Raw genomic sequence first — 23284 nt, 5'->3', positions numbered from 1 at the left:
CACACTTCAGTAGTTTCCTAGAAAAGGATGAAGGAAAGTTTTTTTTTTTTAATATCTTGCATGTCTGAAATGTCCTATTTTTACTTTTACATCTGATTGATAGTATAGAATTCTAGCTTGGAAATAATTTTCACTGGAAATTTCCAAGACCGTCTTCTACCTTCCAGCATTGCTGAGAAGCCAAAATCATTCTGCTCCTTAATCTTTTGAAGGAAACACATATTCTTTCTCTCTCTGAAAATTTGTACAGTTCTCTTCATGGAGCAGGTGCTTTCCCTTGAACAGATAGAACAAGAAGCATATTGTGATCAGTTGTCTCTCCAGCCTATGATTTACCTGTTTTGGCTCTCTCAAATTGCTTGCATGCTTAAGGAGAGAAGCCAAAGGAGTTAATTTGTGTCTTAAATATCTCATAAATCAAAAAAGGAATGATCTCAGAAGGAACACATCCTGGCTAAGGCTCTAATTAGTATTTGTCCCGATTCTCCTCACCATCAAAACCAGGGACTATTCTTCATTGGGCAGGCGAACTCCCACTAGGTTGTTACTTTGGGATTTCGTACTCATTGGCTTATTTAATCCTAAAATCCAATCAGAGGAACAGAGGTCTATTTTGGGAGTAATGAACATTTCACTGTGCTTAGAAACACAAAGCTTAATAATACTGAAAGCCAACACTTTATTCCAGTGGTCAGGTCATGGTGACCAACTCAGAATAATCTCTAAATCACTCTAATAACCATATGCTGATGATGCCTTGCAGGGCCCCTTTTCCCACAGAGAAATATTCAAAAAGATTTTTCTTTCATTTTGCACATTATTTTTTATTGAAGTGTAGTTGACATACAATATTATATTAGTTTCAAGTGTACAACATGGTGATTCAACATTTATAAACATTATGAAGTGATCCCCATGATAAATCTAGCTACCATCTGTTACCATACAAAGTTGTTACATATTATTACATACTATCAAAAAGATTTTTAAAAACACACACAGAGAGGAATTATAAAGAGAAGCACCTAGATGAAGGCCCAGGATATTAGTCTATTCTATCCTTTTCTCCATTTTATCTGCAAAATTATGGATTTTTTACATGGTTTCAGAAACAGCAAAAAATAAATCAATGTTCAGGGTAATGAATCAGAAGATAAACTAGGCATGTCTTTGAGATTCAATATATTTCATTTGCTTTATTGATAATATTCTTTTTAAAAATTCCAGACAAGAGGTCTCAGAACTCTTAATTCAGTGTTTTTATTATTTAGCATAATTTAAAGATTATCTTCTGTACATATTATCATGTGGACTTTGGAAGCAAAACAATGAACCCTGCTCTCTTCACAGTTTCCTGCAGAACTTTCTATATACTTGGTTTTCCTTATGCTTCAATGAAATCTTTATGTTCTAGAGAATAGTAAAGTAACTCATTTGTGGGAGTTTTTCTAATTATCCAAAGAAAAAAGAGCTTTATTTCTTTTTTCAGTTGAACAAATAATACACAGTATGCACACGATAGAAGTCATCTTCATTTGTCTACCTCATAATATTTAATTCTCACTTGACTACCGCACAGTTAATATTTTTATTCACATTTTGACAAATTCAAAAAACTGAAGCTCAGAGAGATTAGGTAACATGACCCGCATTCCAAAGTTATAAGTGGCAATGTTAAAATTTGCATTCAAGTTTTCTTTTATCTCAAATTCTTATGCTTTTCCAGTTTTGATGAGTAGATTTAAATAGAGTATGATGATGTTTGCTTGGCTTTCACTAATAGAACATTTAAATGTTCAAGACATTTTCCCTCCAACGGAAAAAAGGTGTAAGTTTAAAAAATTGCTTAAAACTTTACAACAATTACGAAAGTATAGAAAGGTCCTTAATAATATTAAATGGCCAGATATATCACTTTTATGATAGAATGCATTCTTCTTCTAAAACTGGTGAACCAGGAAATTCAGATAAGACCCTGACTAAAGATCCAGACTGAGAACAAGCATTTTCTCCAGAGATTCTGATAAAATACAAGTATAGAAGTAATCATCAAGAATATGGGTATGGGGTATCACGAGGAGGTCAAGAAATTTAACACTTTTGTGGAAGATGGAAAGCATACTGGAGTGTTTCTCTTGATAAAAACAGGAGAAAGAATACACCATATAGTGACCACAGGACCAGAGTTGCTCCCTTTGTCTGGTGAAACCCCAAAGGCAGCAGATGCAGTGGAGGGGTGGGAAGAGATATGGGTCTGAAAACAGTGAAATTAAGTGCAGGTATGTGCACCAAACAACTGGGGCAGATATGCCCTCATTCTTCTCCTCTATCCCAACTCAGGACACAGGCATCTGACACTTACCCCAGTCTTATCCCAATCCTAAATGACTCCTCACTAAAGAAATGATCCCAAAAGCTAGTGCATACATCAGCTTCCTAGAATAATATTCTCCTCATTCTGACATCTGAGGGCCTAAAGCCTGATCTCCAACTCCCCACTTGTTCATTCTGTCTAGAGTCAGTACTGGAAACAGAAACCATTCTGGATTGGCTTTTCTTTGGGGGCGGGGGAATTAAATAAAAGAAATTCGGTGATTATAAAAACAATGGAAGTGAAAGAGGAGCAAGATCTACAATTAGCTTTCAGACAAGACTCTCAGAACAGTAAGGAACCAATACATAAGAACACCTGCTACTTCTGCAAAAAGCAGAACTATGAAAACTATTGAGCTCGTGAACATACAGATCAGAAAACGGGAATCAGGAAAGACCTGCTGCCTATTCCGACAAGCTCCAGAAAGCTGCAGACGAGAGCCTGGAACATTCCTGCAGAGGTGCACCTCCAGCACCTTTACTGCCAACAGAAAATAGCTAAAAAAGAGCAAGAAGAAGGTTTTTTTTTTTATCTAATGTGCAGAATCAACTTTGCTCCCAGAATCCTGGCCACTGGGGAGTCTCAGGGAAGAGACAGTGTTTTGTTTTCCAGTCAGTGCAAAAAATAAGACTCACTAGAAGAAGGTGCAACTAGACCATATCCCCCGAACTCACCCCCAGGAAGAACTTGTGAACACTGCACTCCATTGCCTTATCCCACCGGGAGCTCCCAATCAGGGTATCAATCATGGCAGAGACCTGAAAGGAAACCACATCAATTGTGTCAAGAGCAAAAAACACCCCACACCACCCCTCCTCCCTTCATGGAATCAGCATTAAGGACAACCAAAGATCATGAGGCATAAGAGGAGAACCAACACTGTAAAAGAGAATGATGATCAAAATAAGAAAATGGGAAATTTAACATCACTCAGGAAGCAGAAGAGACAGCTCTAACATGATCAGGGAGATGAACTAAAGCTAGGATTCTTGGGAAAAGTGTCAAGTAGAGAACATGAAAACATTCTTAGAGATTTATGCTAAAACTGCTAAAATTGAACAGCATAAAGTATTTTAAAGCATAGAGAGGAAATTATGGACAGAAAATATAAATGAAAAGAGGTAAATAAAAGACCAATCCGAGAGATACAGCCTCCAAGGAGCAGGGGTTCTGGAATTAGAGAACACCCTCAAATGTAGCCCACCCAGAGAGCATCCAGGCCAGACTAGAGCAGAAAGATAGAGGGTCTTCAGGAGGAACAAATTCCGGGAAAAGGAGAACTCCTCACACTAGGTAGTATAATGTTAAACTAGAGAAGCTAGAAACACTTCTAAGAGCAATACAATTTTAGTAACATTGTTATAGAAATCTAATCCTAGCACACTATTCAAAAGTAAACAACAATATAAATGCTGCTCAATGATTCCTCACTTTTAGAGTCAACCCAAAATTACCCAGTTTTTAAATGTCAGCACAGACGTATAAAATAGTACATGGACCAAATAAAACACACATGTGGGATGAGTCCAGGCCCTGGGCCCAGCCAGCAACCATCACAGCCATCAGCCGACAGAACCTTCAAAATGGTGGTCTCCAGCCAGAAGTTTTCTGAAGTTGTATTTAATTTAAGAAGTTTGTAACCATTACTATGTTTGATCCAGAAAGTCAGGTTGGGGAGGAAAAGCATAGATAATATGGTTGTGGTTTCAGAAAAAGAATGTAAATGTCAACACTTTGAAGAAAATAAAAGTAAACCTATAGTTGACTGATCGTGGAAGACAGAAGTGGGGAAGGTGAAAGAAAGGGTAGGGACATTGGAGTCCTTGTCTTGTGAGTGGAAAGCCATGAGACACTGGTGGTAAGTTGCAAGTATACACACAAAAAATACAAGTGTAAACATTATATTAGAATTACTGAAAAGATCAACAGAAGAATTTAAAATAATGAAACTATAAATATTTGAAAGGAAGAGGACCAAATGTGAGCCAAATCCTCATTTTTCAGAGAAGGTGTCAACAGATGATTATTAAACACCTGCTCTGTGGGGCTCCTGGCCGGCTCAGTCAGAAGAGCATATGACTCTTGATCTTGGGGTCATGAGTTTGAGCCCCATGTTGGGTGTAGAAATTATTAAAAATAAAAAAAAAAAACTTAAAAAAAAAAACACTATTCTGTGCCAGGCACTAGGCCAGGTGCAAGGAGACAGTATTATACACAGGAGCAGGAGGGGGAATCTGACCATGACTGAAGAAATAGAGGTAAAATATATATCATCTAGGGCTATGGAGGTAACCATTAAGAAATACCAAAACAAGCACAGTAAACAAGGTTGCCTGTGGGTCATGGTATTACTGATGGGGGTGGGGGGTTGTGGAGAAAGAAGCTGTTCTTTCCCTGAAATGCTCTGTGTACTATCTAAGAGGCCACTATGGCTGAAACTGCAATGTCGCCCCTTCACTGACAGGCAACTGTTTCAGCTGCAGAAAGCCAATCCTCCCAGAGTAATATAGCTTCCCAGGCAGCCACACTTAATGAATGACTTATCCTGAAGTGGGCTTGGCCATCTCAACCCAACTTGGAACCGATCACTCTTCAGAGGCACTCTAGATCCTGAGAATCAGCGGATACTGTCATTGGGACTTCACTTCTATATGTTTCTGCTTCCCTTCATGCCCTTCCACAAGGGTTAATCCCAATGCTGTTCAGTAATAATCTATACACTACGCTCTGTCTCAGAATCTGCTTCCCAGGAAACCCATCTCTATGACAACCATTTGGTGGAGGCATTACGTTGATAAATACAAGTTTAAATGCCAGAAGAGAACCAGTGATGGCTTATTCATTGTAATATACAACAAATGAGTAATTAGCCACTAAAACAGAATATTTGTGACAACAGAATTTGCTTTCACTTTTATTAACATAAGTTTCATTTTGTTTTATTCCATTTTGTTCTCTTTTGTATTTTGGTCAAGGAAGGACTGCTTTTTACCAAATATTTAACCCCAAATATGAAATTGGAGTGTTATTTTGGATACACAAAAAACATTACTGGGTTTTTATTACTGTGCATTTCCTTTGTATTATACACTTTAATTCCATCAATACTTTACCTCATGACAAGATATTGTTCCTGACTGGGCAAAAGAACACATTTCAGTTATGCAATATGTTAACTCATACGTATGTATGTAACTTTACCACCAAAGGATAGTAAATTCTTTTTTGCAGTGTTATCTCAGCAAGGCAAAGATTGTAGCTCCATTATTTATGTATCTGATTCCTAAATATTTCATATAAGGCAGATGGCCAATAAATTTTTAAAGCATGAATGAATGAATGAAAGAATGGACTTGCGTCATACAATATTTCATCCAGAAATCTTTATACAATTATTAGCGACTTCTTGCTATGTTACTAATGATATTCTAAGTTCTAGGTATGTCAACCTCCTTGCAGTTCCTACACACTACAAGTCTCTGTTTCTCAATAATTAAATTCTTAAGTATTTATTAAATAACTACTCTGGGCCAGGCAGTATGCTGGTGTTGAGGATATAATAATGCTCGTGGGGTGGAAGGAGCAATGCTTGAAATGCATCTCGTTGTTCACTCTCTCCCTTCTGCCTGGAACACTACATGGTTTTGAATTTCTGGCAAATTTTTATTCTTCCAACATAAAGTGGTGGTTAAGAGTATGGATTCAGACTACCAGCATTCAAAGCCTTGTTCCATAGTTACTAGTTATGTGACTTTGAGCAAGTTCCTTAACCTCTAAGTGTGCAATTGTCTCATATTTAAAACACGGATAATAATCATATCTACCTCATACGGTTGTTAAAGAATTAAGTGGTGTAATGTATGTAAAGGTCTAGGTTAGTTCCTAGTTCATAACTGTTTAATAAATGTTAGCTATTATTGCCAAGATTACGATGCCCTGTTGCTAGAAAAAGTTGAATGCTGACAACAAATTCTAAGATATATTAGCTGCCACCAATGTGAGTGACTTTAGATCATCAACAAATCTTTTATTATTTTTTATAAAAAATATATTTTTTATAAAAAATTTTTTTGATCTGAAAAAAATATTATCTAGTATGTACAATAGAGCATTAATAATCAAGCTAGCTTACCATATTATCCAGAAATCACTACAATGTTGTGGAAGCACTAGAAAGAACAGCAAAATTTGGAAAGGAGAAAAGGAAGAGAACCCACATTGTTCTAGGTTTAAGGAAGCAAGTGTTTTGAAGCATATTCACCTTGCTTTAATTACTTCTTCCATCACTTCTGTGAAGTGATGTAAAGCTTCCACAGTTGTCCTCATTGGAACTCTGAAGACCCAAGAGTTAGCAACATTATATTGGTCTCATGGTTTCCTTTTATTATGGAATAAAACCAGTACTAGAAACCAGAATGTACAGCTTCTTGTCAAATGTTCTCTCTACTACCCAAAGTTCTTACATATGCACACACAGGATTTTAAATCAAAGCTTTAAAACGTTCTTTCCTGGGTCAAACTTAGATGCTCTAGACGGTGGGATGCCTGGGTGGCTCAGTCGGTTAAGCATCTGCCTTTGGCTCAGGTCATGATTTCAGGGTCCTGGGATCAAGTCCTGCAATGGGCTCCTTGCTCAGCAGGGAGACAGCTTCTCCCTCTGCCTGCCATTCTCCCTGCTTGTGCTCTCTCTCTCTCTCTGACAAATAAATAAATAAAATCTTTTTTAAATGATCTAGATGGTTAGTCACTGTGGTATCACTTATGTGAGTGCACAGATGTGCAGTCTCTCCATCAACGCAGCACAGAGTTCCATAGGAGGGATGATGTGGAAACATGTGTTGTCAGGAAGACAGTGGATTGCTACTCCTTTCTGCCTCCACTTCCAGTCAGGCAATCGATCACAGCATGTATTAAGCATCAATCATATGCTCATTCTGTAGGTAATCTAAGATATTGAACCTGATCTTAATTTACCAGCAATTTAGCTGAATGCCAAACTCTTCACATGAAACAGTGAGTATTGTTTGGATGAATAATAGTTTTTCTCCTTGGGGGTCTTGGATTCAAGTGCCTTATCTGTGGTAACATCTACCTTTCAGAGTTGTTATTAGAACATTGTCTAGTGCATAACAAGAGCTTAGGAAATAGTAGCTGGTGCCAAGGACAATGTGGGTATCTGTAAATTTTGCTAAATTTTGAATAGTTTAAGCCTGTGGGTTCCAATGGTAATGACATGCTCATGGAAGTATTAATGTGCATTAGTTTGATGTCCATTTTCAGAGAAAGAGCTAGTATCAGAATTTTTTTCCTGAAAGAACCTTCTGTATTCCTTTTTAGGGCCACCATAATAAAATGCCACAGACTGAGTGTTTGAAACAACAGAAATTTATTTTGTCACAGTTTTGGGGACTAGGAGTCAAAGATCAAGGTGTCAGCAGGTTTGACTTCTTCTGAGGCCTCTCTCCTGGCATACAGATGGCTGCATTCTTGTGTGTTCCCCTGGTTGTCCCTCTGTGTGTCCAAATTTCTTCTTATAAGGACTCCAGTCATATTGGATTATGGCTCACCCTCAAGACCTCATTGTAATCTAATCACCTCTTGAAAGACCTTACTTTCAAATATGGTTACATTCTGAGGCACTAGGGCTTTGGACTTCAGTATATGAATGTGAGGACGGCACAATTCAGACCATCACACCTTCGCAAGGTGGAACAGCCTCACAGAGATGGATTATGTACAACAAGCATTATTATTGCCTTGTTGAAGGACCCAAGTGGAAAAGAAAGGATAAGAGAGATAAGGAAACTCTGACCATTGCAGAAGAAAGTGGCACACACTTAAAGTACGGAAGAGTGCCTTGACACTCTATGGATGGATCTGCAGGAGATTTAGTCAATACAGAGGAAGGAGGAATGGAATTTCCCTCAGTAGGTCTCAGTAGGTGTGACTGCAGGGCAAGGAATGAGAACATGTCCTCATACCTCAGTGTCTGGAGAGATGATCATTGGAATAAGTCATCTCCTTCTTACAGGCCAGGACTGCTTTCTTTTCAGAGTTACCAGGCAACAGAGAAGAGGGTGCCTAATAGCATTTGGGGTGTCCATGCACTCAGGGTCTAGAAATGCCCAGGCAAGATAACTATGCCGATACTTTAAAAATACACTTACATTTCTTTTTTTTTAATTTATGTTCAGTTAGCCACTATATAATACATCATTAGTTTCTGATGTAGTGTTCGATGATTCATTAGTTACATATAACACCCAGTGCTTATCACAACACGTGCTGTCCTTAATACCCATCACCCAGCTACTCCATTCCTCCAGCCCCCTCCCCTCTGAAACTCCCAGTCTGTTTCCTGGGGTCCATAATCTCTTATGGTTCATCTCCCTCTCTGATTTCTCCCCCTTCAGATTTCCCTCCCTTCCCCTATGGTCCTCCATGCTATTGCTTACGTTCCGCGTATGAGTGAAACCATATGATAATTGTCTTTCTCTGCTTGACCTACTTCACTTAGCATAATCCCCTCCAGTTCCATCCATGTCTATGCAAATGGTGGGTATTCATCCTTTCTGATGGCTGAATAATATTCCATTGTATATATGGACCATATGTTCTTTATCCATTCATCTGTTGAAGGGCATCTCAGCTCCTTCTTCTAAGAATGAACAATTATGAAAGTGTCATTGCAGGTGTCACCACCAAGGGCTATTTTCCAGAGTGACCTTAGGCACCAGCAATATGGTGGTGCTCCGCAGAAGCTGTAATATGCAATGATTAACACTCCAGGCTCTTGCTCCAACGTTGCTGGCTCACCATCAGAAGTGATACTTATTACTGGGTGGCTTTGGGCAAATTCCTTGACCACCATTTCCCAACACCTTCATATCTCAAATGGGAATAATAGGGAAGCCTGGGTGGCTCAGATGGTTAAGTGTCTGCCTTCGGCTCACTCATAATAGCAGGGTCCTGAGATCGAGCCCCATGCTGGGCTCCCTGCTTCTCCCTCTCCCTCTGCCTGCCGCTCCCCCTGCTAGTGCTCGCTCGCTCTCTCTCTCTGTCAATAAATAAATAAAATCTTAAAAAAATAAAATAAAATAAAATGGGAATAATACGGATTCTTTCCTCACTGAGTAGCCTGAGAATTACATAAGTTAAAATGTGTAAAGTGCTCCCTCGGCTCTTTGGGCAACTAATATTTGATAAAGCAGGAAAAAACATCCGGTGGGAAAAAGACAGTCTCTTCAATAAATGGTGCTGGGAAAATTGGACAGCTACATGCAAGAGAATGAAACTTGACCACTATCTCACACCATACACAAAAATAAACTCCAAATGGATGAAAGACCTCAATGTGAGACAGGAATCCATCAAAATTCTAGAGGAGAACATAGGCAACAACCTCTACGACATCGGCCAAAGCAACCTTTTTCATGACACATCCCCAAAGGCAAGAGAAACAAAAGATAAAATGAATTTATGGGACTTCATCAAGATTAAAAGTTTCTGCACATCCAAGGAAACAGTCAGAAAAACTAAGAGGCAGCCCACGGAATGGGAGAAGATATTTGCAAATGACACTACAGATAAAGGACTGGTATCCAAGATCTACAAAGAACTTCTCAAACTCAATACACGAGAAACAAATAAACAAATCAAAAAATGGGCAGAAGATATGAACAGACACTTTTCCAATGAAGACATACAAATGGCTAACAGACACATGAAAAAATGTTCAAAATCATTAGCCATCAAGGAAATTCAAATCAAAACCACACTGAGATACCACCTTACGCCAGTTAGAATGGCAAAAATAGACAAGGCAAGAAACAACAATTGTTGGAGAGGATGTGGAGAAAGGGGATCCCTCCTACATTGTTGGTGGGAATGCAAGTTGGTACAGCCACTCTGGAAAACAGTGTGGAGGTCCCTTAAAAAGTTAAAAATTGAGCTACCCTATGATCCAGCCATTGCACTACTGGGTATTTACCCCAAAGATACAGACGTAGTGAAGAGAAGGGCCATATGCACCCCAATGTTCATAGCAGCAATGTCCACAATAGCTAAATCGTGGAAGGAGCCGAGATGCCCTTCAACAGATGACTGGATTAAGAAGTTGTGGTCCATATATACAATGGAATATTACTCAGCTATCAGAAAGAACGAGTTCTCAACATTTGTTACAACATGGACGGCACTGGAGGAGATAATGCTTAGTGAAATAAGTCAAGCAGAGAAAGACAACTATCATATGATTTCTCTCATCTATGGAACATAAGAACTAGGATGATCGGTAGGGGAAGAAAGGGATAAAGAAAGGGGGGGTAATCAGAAGGGGGAATGAAACATGAGAGACTATGGACTATGAGAAACAAACTGAGGACTTCAGAGGGGAAGGGGGTGGGGGAATGGGATAGACTGGTGATGGGTAGTAAGGAGGGCACATATTGCATGGTGCACTGGGTGTTATACACAACTAATGAATCATCGAGCCTTACATCGGAAACCGGGGATGTACTGTATGGTGACTAACATAATATAATAAAAAATCATTAAAAAAAATGTGTAAAGTGCTAAGAATATTTCATTACCAAGAAATCCAGAGCAAAGAAATCAATCTCACTAGAGGAGGGGAAACTTCCAAGATGTTCATTGTCAGATACAACAAATAAAAATACTGGGTGCCCAGTGAAAATGTATTGTCATATAATAGTAACTATTTTTAGAATAAGCATGTCCCAAATATTGCAGGGGCACTCTTACACTAACCATTTGTCGTTAACCTGAAATTCCAACTAAGTGGGCATCTTGTATTTTATCAGGCAACCCTAAAGGAAGCATACTGAGTGATAATGGGAAAGAACATCAAAGAGCAAAATACCTTGAAAGTCATAGTTGTTTAATACACACATGCCTTGGGGCCGCTTGAATGATTTGGTAGAGCCAAGGGGCTACCATGTAGAGAAACTGTGATAGAAACAGAACATTTGGATTGATGATGCATTAGGAAAACTAAGTACCTATTTAAAAGCCAAGGAGAAAAATGAATTACTAAGCATCATGAAAGTAGCCACTGAATTATCATCTCAGTTCTCCAGTAGAATTTATGCATTAGAAGACATTCAATAAAAACTTGATACATGAAATATAAGTGAATAATGAAACAAATAAAGAACAAATACTTCAATGAATGAAATATATGAGAATAGTGAAATAGAAAGTATAGAATAAATGAAAGGGACCATGGATTCGGGGAGATAAGTGAGGAATGGCTTGTGGGAATCTAGCTGAAGGAAATGAAGAACAATCTAGAATAGATGGAGTTGAAATGGAGAGAAAAGTTTCTAAAGACATTTCAAGATAAAAGTCACAGGACAGGGGAACTATGCACAAGCTTGACTATCATCATCCAGCTGTGAATACTCTCCTCAGAAATGTGTTGGTTCAGTTGCCTCGGACTTGGTATAAGATACATTCTATGGGAAAAAACATTTCATTTGAATCCCTCAAGGTTTCCCATTCCAAGGACTCTGGGAAGAGAACAATAACAAAACAAAACAAAACAAAACAAAACAAAACAAAACAAAAGTTGTTGCTATTGTTGTTGTTTGCTTTTTTTAAGCATGAAAGTTTAATCATAATCAAAAGTAAATATTCATTAGACAGTGAAGAGTCACACTGTTTCCAAGAGGACTTCTAAAAGTAAAAGGTAGGATGTATGTACATGACATTTGAGAGTCCCAATGTAGATAAGTTTCATCAAAGACTGTTGTTCCAGTATTCTGATCTGTACACATACCAGACATTTCCAAACACTCTCTCCTCTTGAATATAATACAAGAGAAAAAATACAGTTCAACCTATTCGAAGTGGCAAATCACAAAGGATTTTCCCTTTTAACGGGTACACACTTAGTGTTTATTAATGCCGTAGCATCACAACTGCTAACGCACAAACCAACAAAGGAATAAAAGGAATTGAAAGAAAGTAAAGTCATCATAAGTCTTCATATAAATGAAGTATGTCTCTCATTAGCACAGAGAGGTTTCAATTTTGAAGTTGGTCGGAAATTAGTTGACATTTCTTTAAACTTGACAGCTATGGAAAATGTGCAGCAGGAATAATTTGATATTTATTAAAAATAAGTATTATCATTAATAGGATTGAGTGATTTAGAATTCACAGAGAAATTGCAGTGGTTTATTTTTTTAAATATTTGATGGTTTTGGTATATCACAAAACAATTTTTAAAAGCATTGTTCTATAATCTTCAAACTCATTTATTTCAAAAAAAAAATGTAATCGTGTTTCTGATGCAATTAACCCTAGCTCAATTTTTGAACACTAATTGGTCTCATTAGCACAGATTTTTTACTTTTAACTCAGAGGGGGACAAAAGCTTTTCCAAAAACCCCCAAATAGTTATAGGGTTGAACTTTGAAATTTTCTCTGTGGAACTTCTAACAGAAAAGCAGGTTGTCTGATACCACACATTTAGTTGGATGGCATGAACGTATTGCTACAATCCCCAAAATGATCAGGCTTGACATTCACACTGTCCCACTTTCATCCCCCTCACAGTTTTGCCAAAGGATGTTGTTCTCTCACTGTCGCATATTTAGAAATCCAGTTTCATATTTTCTGAGTATTTTATAATCCAGCACTTTAGGAGTACAAGTGCAGCAAGGACAGAACAGAATTAAAGCAGAGAGCCAAATGGAAACACCAACAAGAGTGCTTCCACCACTATTTCTCCCTCAAAAGCATGGGCCAATTAAGTCTCTAGCAGTGACATGAAAGTGGAACGTTCAAGTTCAGCTCGTATTCTGTGATGAAATTAAGTACTGGCTGCTACTATCAGCCAACTAACATTAGGAATACTCAAAATGAGGAGCTAATAATCAAAAGAATGCAAAGAAAAAATATCTTTCAAACACTTAGGCTTATAATCTCACACTTAGACCCCACAAAATGTTGAGTTCCCTCAAAAAGGACTGCTAATATTGTTACAAGAGAGTCAGAAAGCAATAATAGTAATAAACCAAACTTTGTTTTTACCTACTCAATATTTATTAAACCATAGTTCAATGTGTTGGGAATATATTATTAATAAAAGTATATTAATTAATATATTACATTAAGTCTGGTACATAAATAAGTCTTAATATGGTTTCAAGAAGCTATTAACATAAAACCTAGTTAGAAGTACACACGTGAGGGGCACCTGGGTGACTCAGTTGGTTAAGCGACTGACTCTTGGTATCGGCTCAGGTCATGATCTCAGGGTTGTGAGATGGAGCCGCGGGTGGGGCTCCACGCTTGGCATGGAGTCTGCTTGGGGTTCTCTCTCTCCCTCTCCTTCTGCCCCTCCCCCCTTTTCTCTCACTCTCTTAAAAAAAATTTTAAAAAGAAGAAGTACACACACAATGATGGTCATGGGTGCCACACCATGAGTGCAGATGCTATGTAAGTCAACAAAGTTTAGTTCTTAGCCTGTGAAAACATCAACATTAGTTACCTAAGTTAATATATCTTCCTAAATTAAAGAGCTTATTTTCCAATAGAAATATCATGTTCCTATGACATTAAGGACAATCAAACATAATAAGTCACCGGAAAAAATAAATTAAAAAATGAGACATTTCAACGTGAAAAGAAAAAAAAAGGCTAATATGCCATATACCTAAATTCAGAATCTAAGCCTTGCTTCAAATGACTGTATAGTTCATCAGGGGAAATGACTGGTATCTAAAAAGCTATAATACAAGCTAGAACATGATTAAATGCCATAAAAAAGGACCAGAATATGAGATGGAAGTTCCAAGAAGGAAGTGAAGGTATCCAGTTAGGAAATGTGCCACATTCCATGGGGAGAAAGCATCTGAGTGTGTGTTGGAGCCTTTGGGAGTGTTAGGACTCTCTGGGCTGAGAGGGAGTTCTATGCAGAGGGAATGCCGTAAGCAAAGCTACAGAAGTGAGAAATTCTGAGACATGTACCACCAGGTCCAGAGAACAGTTCCATTGGCAAAACGTGCTCTGTATAAAGGGGAAATATGAGTAATAACAGTAGGGAAATAGTGAGAACATATAGGAAAATAAAATTTCCCTGATTTCTCAGTGTTCCTACAAAAAGCCTACCCTCTTGAGACATAGAAATAAAAAACAAAATGTTTGCTTTCACTTTCCCTAGAAACATTTTACCTTCCACACACCATTAAGATTAGATTGGCACTTATCTGTATAGTTAACTGCTCTGATCCATAATTATGGTAGAACTTCTCTTATCTCCCCTAGAGAGCCAAATGGTTACAATGTGGATTAGGCCCCTAGATTAAATAATCACGTATCAAGAAGGCTGTTTCCCTGGGGATTTATAATTCAAAAGGGATGAAGCCCAGAATTTGGATACATCCTTAAGTCATAAAAGCTGTGGAGTCCAGGGTTTACATGTTCCTTGGAAAGATGTGTTTACATTCTAAGAGGTTGTGACAACTCAGAATCCTTTCCATCTCATTTAAAGACAAGGGTTTGTTTGTTTATTTGTTTTCTCTCCTTTCAGAAGGGGAAAGGAGCAGCTGTCTTTCCCCTGAACATAGCCATTTTTCTCCATGTCTCCTCTACAGAAACTCATCACTTGCCTTGAAAGTGTCCATAGGAGTTATGTTGCCTACAGTGTAGCTTTGGGGAAGCAATGCTACAATGTTACTGTTGATCTGGTTGTGAGCATCAATACAGAACTATTTTCCTTCACCCAGATGCCTTGTATTTCTGTACTAACATATATATAGACACACATACTCGTATATAGGTTTATACACACACATATACGTAGATATGCAGTATTCAGGTATACACATACGCACACAAGGGAGAATATCTCAGAACCTTCATAGTTTTTGACAAAACAGGGTCAGATCATGAAGAACATTCACCGGCAAGCCAAAAGTTTTAATTTTAAAATGCTTCCTTGTGAACCGCAGGAAACACCTCCCAAAACCTGCAGGAAAGTCGTGCCTTATCCCTGCAGACATTACAACTGCTTCCAGCATAACATCATTTCAGTGAGGTTGTAAAATGTCGCTGCAGCCCACAACAGAGAACAGAGAGACAGGTGAAAATCAAAACAGCAGTTGCAACCCAAGACAATTTAGTTCAACAAAACTCAATTTTATTTAGTTAACTTTCCTCTTGGGAATTTGAGGATACTAAAAAAAAGATATTTTCAAGATGGCTTCCTTCAAGGAACTGTTTTTTTTTTTTTCTCGTGAGACAAGACAAATACACACTTGAACTAGACCAGTGCTAAGATTTTAGTTTAGACAGTAGTTGCTAAAAATATTTAGGAAAGGAGAATTCAGTGCACTTAGGAGACCATATTTCTGAAGGAGGTGTGTTCAGAAAGACTCTTCCTTCCCTACTTCGTAATGAGTCATTTCCTTATATTGTAGTTCCCCAAATGGAACTGATAATTCTATACCTACCTGCCTGCAATCCTCTACATTCTCCCAAAGCACCAGATGTCAATGAACACCAGGATAGGAAAGGATGGGTTGACCAGATTCAGAAATTATTTATAGGAGCATCTAGAATTCACTTGATTTTTCTCATTCAAGATCTTTGTACCTCTTGGCTTTGTAGTGAGGGAAGTTTGAGTTTGATCTTGGACAGTTTACTTAATCTCTCTGAGATACAGAATTTCTCTTCTGTGCAATAATGAGGCCCTGCAGATAAAATGAGATGCCAGGTATAAAATGACCATCATATCATCTGACTCATAGACACTCAAAAACTATTATTCCCTGTTCTCCTGAAGCCACTCCTCCCAGATATCCTTGATTCTAGAAATGGCTTTCAAGTGAAATGTGAGACAACAGGGATGTCATTGTGTTGGGCGGAGGTGGACAGTCAGCAGTATATAAGGACATAAAATTGCTTATGATTTTCTGCTTTAGTAATAAATATGAAAGGTGGCAGACATAGGAAAAATATTGAGAGAGTTCCCTATGGTATAGCAAGCTGCAAAATCAGGGAAAACATGAAAAGCAAGTGTTTGAATTTTTTCTGCTCAATGAAAAAGCAATAGCAATGACAGACATACGAGTGGAGAAAAACATGGATCCAAATTAATTTTTTAAATATGTAAACAAACAGGATTGTATTCAGTTATAGGAAAAGTATCAATATCATATAGGGTGATCAAAAATGTTTCTAAGCTAAAGGACAAAAAAAATTAAGAATAAATTCATCATCTCTTTTTGAAATTTTTAATAATGTAACTGGCTAAGATTTTCAATAAATTGCAAGGTTTTCTCAGGGGAAAAGAATAAAGAATAGAAATTAATCAGATACCAAAAAGTGAAAATTACATTTAGTTGAATAATAGCAATGAATCTGAAAATGTGCTGGAAACTCAGGGAAGTTTATCCACTGTCCAGTTTCTTGAATGACTGGATCTGGGTCAATAATCTTTTCTGATAATACTCCTTGTGTCTTTTACTTTTCAGTGCGTGATCATTGCCATCATTTGATAAAGAGAAATTTTTTAACTGTTGTGAACCAATGTGTTTTCATGGTGCTACATGGCTGCAAATCTGAAGTGACATCAGGCACAGGCTTTCTTTACTAATCCTAAAGTTTGGAGAAGCCAAACATCTAATTTGGTCTGCATACTGTGCTTTTGTTTTTCAAGAGAGACTATTGATGTTTGAGTTTGTTTTATATAGGTTTCTTCTAAAAATATGTTGATTTTACTGATTTGATGCCAAGATTTTGCTTTCTAAATAGGGAATTCTGAAGCTTCTCCTTTCTCATCTGATGACAGCTTCACCCGTTGAGGACAGGAATTTCATGGCTCACAGTTTTTCCCTATGTACCATATATTCAATTCAATAAGATTCTTGGTCAATTTCCCTTCTAAGACTTCAAGTCTCCTTAACACCTAGAATGCATTCACTGCTTCCCTCTATCTTGAAAAAATAGAAATAACAAATTCTTTGTGTTAATTACTTTCTCAAGTATATTTACCAATTTGCATAAATTTCTCAAAAAATAAATTTAGCATTTTTTAATAAGCTTGCAAAGTTCCTCTTAGAAGCAATTTGCCAAAAATGGCACTAGGCTGCTTTTAAATGCTGTGATTAAAGAGCAGAGGGGGACCTGTCCATTGAACCTGCTTCAAATGAAGTAATAAAATTACAATTAGATGAAATCAATGCCAAGGGAGGCTATGAGAGATCTTAGAACACCTGCTCCCACCTCAGGCATTTTTTAAATCTTTTTATTGAAATATAACATGTATACAGAGACATACACAAGTTATTAGTATATAACTCAAAGAAATGCCACAAATTGAATCTGCCTGTGCAATAAATAGCCTCTTGTGAATAACTGTTCTGGTCACTACTCCTCGAAGAACCACTATTCAAACCTTTAAACCACGGATTTTGGTGTTCTGAAGTTTATATAAATGGAATCGTAGAGTGTATGCTCTTGTGTACCATTTATTTTGCTCCATATTAGGCTTATGAGATTTATCTATGTCACTGAATATGGTCAATTCACCTTTTTGGCATAAAACTAGGTGTGGGGGAATCTGTGTATTCTGCCTCCCCAATTGGTGGACATTCCCAATCCTCCATATTCACATAGAATGCTTAAACCAGCATAGTAATAGTTATAAATTCTGTGAAACTCTAAACTTATTATGAAAATTTTTAAGCATATACAAAATAGAAAGAAGAACAAAATGAACCCACATGTAGCTACCATCTAGTGTCAGCAACTTCATCAACTCAGGAATTATTTTATTTTTTTAAGATTTATTTATTTATTTGAGAGCAAGAGAAAGAACATGGAAGGTGAGGGGTAGAGGGAAAGGGTGAGAAAGTCTTAAGCAGACTCCATGCTGAGTGCAGAGCCCCACTGGGAGCTCCACGCAGGGCTCGATCTCGGGACCAGAGCCCAAACCAAGAGTTGGTGGCTTAATCGACTGTGGCGCCCAGGTGTCCCCAGGAATTCTTGTTTCATCTGCAATTCCACTTGCTTCCCTCTCTTCAATTCACAATATGGGATTATTTTTTAAATACCCTATATCATTTCATGTATAAACATTTCAGTGTTTAACTCAGAAAGCCAGGACTCATTTTAACGTTTAGTTTAAATACTATTATCATACTTAAAAGTAAAGAATTTCTTACTCAGTGTTCTGGTCAGCATTCAGAAGTCCCAATTTTATCATTTCCCCATTTCTGTTTGTTTGTCTGGTTGGTTGCTTAAAGCAGTATCCAAACAAAGTCCATGCGCTTTAAATGGTTAATATGTCTCATTTAATCCCTAGTCACTTCCCATCTGGTTTCCACTTTTTCCTTGCAACTCGTTTTTTTTTTTTTTAATTTTAGAAATGAAGTGGTTTTGAAAATTCTGCCACAGTATGGATTTTAATGTTTGCCTTCCCTTGTTGTCTTTTTTTTTTTTTTTCTGGATTCTAGCTGGTAGTTTATTTTGTATATTTTTCTCCCAAGGAAATTAGCTTTCACATTTATTCATTAGTTCCATTGTTTTTATGTTTTTTCAACTCATCAACTTCTGTTTTATCTTTACTAATTCTACTCTCTTTTAGTTTACTCTTTTTCTAGTTTATTGAGCTGAGTGTTTAATCTATTTTCTTTTTTGTCTTACTTTATAGGCATTTGTACTCTACTTTTTTCTTTTGTAGTTATTCTACTGTTGTCCCATAGACTTTTGTATGTCATACTCCATCATTGTGAAAGAATTTTGTAATTTTATTTTTTAAATTTGACCCAAAGGTTTTTAACGTTCTTTTTTCTTTCCTTTGTAAGTTGAACAACCTACTTGATTTTCATTTTCTGGGTGGGTGGTTTATTGCTATTATTCTTTTGTTTTATAAGTGTGTCCCTGTATATTCTCCTTCGAATCTCTTACATTTTATGCTTTATGAATTTTTGCTGGGTTAGTGTACACATAAATATTAATAACTCTTAAATTTATCGTGATTTGTAGCCTTAAAGATTATAAAATATACTTATCTATCTCTGACGATTTTTGGTCTGACTTCTGCCTTGAAAGGTATGATTGTAAGCCCTGCTTTCTTTTGATTTGTATTCACCTAGTATATCTTTGCCCATCTTTTATTATTTTTAAGGTTTGCTGAGAAATAATTTATATACAATAAAACTCACCCTTTTAGGTGTACAGTTCTATGAATTTGGACAACCATAAATAGTCATGTTGCTGCCACCACAATCCAAACATAAAATGGTTCTATCACCACCAAAAGTTGCTGTTCTTAGTCAATTATTAACCCACCTCCATCCTCTGATCTGATTTTACCCCTACCAAGTTTTCTTTATCCTTTCCTTAAAGTTTTTATTTAAATTCCAGTTAGTTAACATACATTGTTATATTAGTTCCAGGTGTATTATAATATAGTGATTCAACAACTCCATACATCACCCTGTGCTCATCACAGCAAGTGCCCTCTTTCATCCCCATCACCTATTTCACCCATACCCCTATCCACCTCCCCTCTGGTAAACATTAGTTTTTTCTCTATAGTTAAGAATCTGTTTCTTGGTTTGCCTCTCTTTCTCTTTTTTTCCCCTTATACACATTTATTTTGTTTCTGATGAGTGAAATCATATGGTATGTATCTTTCTATGGTTGACTTATTTTGCTTAGCTCTACCCTTGCTTCTATAATTTAGCATAAAGCTTTTAAAAGCTATCCATGTTGTTATATGGATGATTAGTTCATTCATTTCTGGGGTTGTGTAGTATCTGTTTTATGGCATATACATTCACCAGTTGAAGGACATTTGTGTTGTTTCCGTAACTGGGCAAATAGTGAATAAAGCTGCTATAAATATTCACGTAAAAGTTTTTGTGTGAATATATTCATTTTCCTTTAGTAATTACCTAGGAGAGGAATAGCTGGGTCATACAGTAAATGTATATTCAGTTTTATGAGAAACTGCCAGACTGTTTTCTAGAGTGGTTTCACTACTTTGCATTCTTAACAGCAATGTATCAGGGTTTCAGCTGCTATCAGTTATATCTTTTTCCTCTTATTTTCCTTTGCTTTTCTTTATTTCCCTTCCTTGCCCTTTCCTCCCTCCCTTCCTTTCACAATTCTAATAGAGGTACTGTGTTTTTGAATAATGGATTTAGTTAGCATTTCCTATTGATTAATAACATTGGTAATCTTTTCATGTACTTATTGGCCATCTGTAATTCTTCTCTGATAAATATATGTTCAAATTCGAGGTCCTCTGTCATTTACTTTTTATGGAGCTGTGAGAGTTCTTCATGTATTTCAGGTATCAGATCTTAGATGTGTGTTTTGCAACTATTTCCTTCCAGTCTGTGGCTTGTCTTAATTTCTTAATAAAGGAATTAGAACAGCAGATGCTTTTAATCTTGATGTCCAGTTTATCATTTTCTTTTATGGTGTTTTTGTGTATGTGTGTTCTATCCAAAAAATCTTTGCCAAATCTGAAGTCACAATGATTTTCTCATGTTTTCTTCTAGAAATTTTATAACTTAATTTTTACATATAGTTCTACGATCATTTTGAGTTACTTTTTGTGTGTGGGTGTGAGGTATAGGTTAAGGTTCAATATTTTTGCATATGGATGTCAGATTGCTTCAGCACAATTTATTAAAAGACCATTCCTTCTGCACTGAATTGTCTTGGAAATTTGTCAAAGTTAATTGACCATATTGGTGTGGGTCTATTTCCGGATATTCTAATCTCTTCCATTGTGTCTATCTTTTTACTAATACCACATTCTCTTTATTACTGTTGCTTTCTAGTAAGTATTGAAATCAAGTGCAAACTACTTGTTCTTCTTTGGGATTGGGATTGCATTGAATCTACAGATCAGTTTGGGGACAACTGATATATTAGTAATAATGAATTCTCAGTCCAGGAACATGATAATTTGTTCATTTACTCAAGTCTTCTTTGATGGCTATGATTAAAGCTTTATACATTTTAGTATATAATATTTCACATATTTTGATAAATTTTATCCATATTTTATGTTTTGGCACAATTGTAAATAGTATTTTTTATTTCATTTTTCCATTGTTCATTGCTAGTATATAGATTTGATTTTTGCCTATTGTGCTTATATCTTGTGACCCTGCCCAAGTCACTAATTAGTTGTAGTAGCTTTTTTCAACATCCTTTGGAATTTTCTACTCAACGATCACATTGTCTGCAAAGATAGTTTGATTTCTTCCTTTCCAATTGGTATGTCCTTTGTTTCTCCTTCTTGCTTTATGACACTGGCTAGGAGCACTATGGGACATGAATAGAAATGGTGAAAGAAGACATTCCTGCTTTATTCCCAATCTTGGGTGGAAAACATTCACAACCAAATATGATGTTAGCTGCATGGCTTTTGTAGAGGCTCTTTTTTCAGGTTGAAGAAGTTCCCTTTTTCTCCTAGTATAATTCCATTACAGTCATAGGTCATATTTTGTAAGATTATAATCCTTTCATAACTATTTTTAGAAGTTTATAATATGGTCCATCTTGTTTAACATTCCATCATATATTTGAAAAGAGTCTGTGTTCTCTTGATATTTGTTATTCTATAAATACTGGGTTTAGTTGATTGATAGTTAGTTTGGTTAGTTGGTTAGGTTAAGTTGATTGATAGTATTTTTCTATGTCCTTAGTTATTTTCTGTCTATGTGATCTACTGGTTACAGAAAGAGGAATATTACATCCTCCAAGTATAATTGTGGATTTGTTTATTTTCCCCGGTCAGTGCTATCAGTTTTGCTTCATGTAGTTTGAAGTGTTATTGTCAGGTGCAAACACGTGTAGTGTTATTATGTCTTTTTGGTGAATTAGTCCACTTGGTGAATTATTCTCCTTTTATCTCTAGTAATATTCTTGTTCTGAAGTCTACTTAGTCTTATATAAATATAGTCCTCCAGCTTTCCTTTTATTAGAGTTTGCATAGTACATCTTTTCCACACCTTTCAAAAATTCTTATTTTGAAATACTTTTAGATATACAGGAAAAAAATGTAAAAAGAGTAGAGTTTCCTTCCCCATCCATAATGGTAATACCATACAAAACCAGAGAATATTTATGAAAGAACAGGAAATTAATCTTATACAAAACTAACAACGAATACACAGCTCTATTCTTAACTGGCTTTCATTTTTCCTACTAATGTTCTTTTTTTCTGGTACAGGATTCAATTCATGATCTCAGATTTCAATTAATTGTTGTCTCATCTTGCTTAACCTTGCTTGTTTGTTTGTTTTCTGTGTGACACTGACCCTATTGTTAAGTACTGGCCACTTATTTTGTAAAATTCCCCTCAATTTAACTGTGTAATATTTTCTCATGATTAGAATAAGGTCACTTATTTTTGCCAAAAACAAAACAGACAGAAATCATGTTTGGCCCTTCTTTAACAATATCAAGTGGTAAATGACGCTGGTATGATTTATTATCAATGATGTTAACATTGATCACTTAGTTGAGATGGTGGCTCTCATGTTTCTGCATTGTAAACTATCCCTTTTCATTTTTATATTTTTAAGAATCTTGTGAGAAGATGTTTCAGGTTCATGCAAATTTCCTGTTCCTCATCCTATTTTGGCCACTAATTTGAGCATTCACTTTTGATTCTGTTAGTATTATTACTACAGTGTTTGTCTAATGGTGGTTTTCTATTTCCATCATTTCATCTACATTTATTAATTATATTCTACTATAAAAATGTCCCTTTATTTATTCATTCAGTCATTTATTTACACCTGTATGGATTTATGTATATGTATTTTCTTCTGAGTTACAATCTAGATTTTTTTTCTCAACTTGTCCCAGATTTGGGCATTGGAAGTTAGAAAATTCATCCTATACACA

General features: G+C 36.4%; 1 protein-coding gene across 1 annotated transcript in view; it reads right to left on the bottom strand.

Annotated features, from left to right (window-relative positions):
* ZNF804B (zinc finger protein 804B) overlaps positions 1-23284 on the bottom strand; it is a 712281-nt gene that overhangs the window by 537516 nt on the left and 151481 nt on the right. The window contains exon 5 of the mRNA XM_057304168.1: positions 3049-3132. The gene's annotated coding sequence lies outside the window, so the exon portion shown is untranslated. The remainder of the gene's footprint in view (positions 1-3048; positions 3133-23284) is intronic.

The sequence above is a fragment of the Ursus arctos genome, unplaced genomic scaffold (assembly GCF_023065955.2).
Source record: "Ursus arctos isolate Adak ecotype North America unplaced genomic scaffold, UrsArc2.0 scaffold_3, whole genome shotgun sequence".
NCBI classification, from domain to species: Eukaryota; Metazoa; Chordata; class Mammalia; order Carnivora; family Ursidae; genus Ursus; species Ursus arctos.
Note: the sequence above shows the minus strand (reverse complement) of the source record. Positions and strands in the feature narration are given on the sequence as shown.